This window comes from Oncorhynchus clarkii, chromosome 25 (genome assembly GCF_045791955.1).
Source record: "Oncorhynchus clarkii lewisi isolate Uvic-CL-2024 chromosome 25, UVic_Ocla_1.0, whole genome shotgun sequence".
In the NCBI taxonomy this organism is placed as follows: domain Eukaryota; kingdom Metazoa; phylum Chordata; class Actinopteri; order Salmoniformes; family Salmonidae; genus Oncorhynchus; species Oncorhynchus clarkii.
Window position 1 is genome coordinate 11,842,896 of NC_092171.1, and position 360 is coordinate 11,843,255.

General features: G+C 38.3%; 1 protein-coding gene across 6 annotated transcripts in view; it reads left to right on the plus strand.

Moving 5' to 3' along the window:
- Positions 1-111, plus strand: part of LOC139383558 (estrogen-related receptor gamma a) — a 187,447-nt gene extending 187,336 nt beyond the window's left edge. For all 6 annotated transcript variants that reach the window (XM_071128148.1, XM_071128145.1, XM_071128144.1 and 3 more), the window contains one exon: positions 1-111. This exon is cut by the window's left edge and continues 2,283 nt beyond it. The gene's annotated coding sequence lies outside the window, so the exon portion shown is untranslated.
- The last annotated feature ends 249 nt before the right edge of the window (positions 112-360 follow it).

Consider the following 360-nt stretch of genomic DNA (forward strand, 5'->3'; position numbering starts at 1 on the left):
GGGTATTTTCTGAACCTTCTTAACCATTGTATATTGTAAATGAACAGATTATAATTCTAACCTAAGACATTTTATTGGAACAAAACACAAAAAAACACAAAAATACAAAAACAGAAAAATGTAGTTCAGCCTCTCAGTGTTTCATGTTTGCTGTGCTTTTCTGAAAAAACGTTCCCTTTTGTTGTTTTCTTTTAGTTTAGTTTTTTCCCCCCCCCTTCCCTTTCTTTTCCCTCCGTTGCGTTCGACGACATCGTCGTGTACTTTCTCGTGGTGTTTCTAGTTCTCGTGCCGTGCGCTTTTTTTTATTTTAGACACAGGGTAGAAGTAGAGACAACGGTGGATGTACCGGTCCTCAGGAGA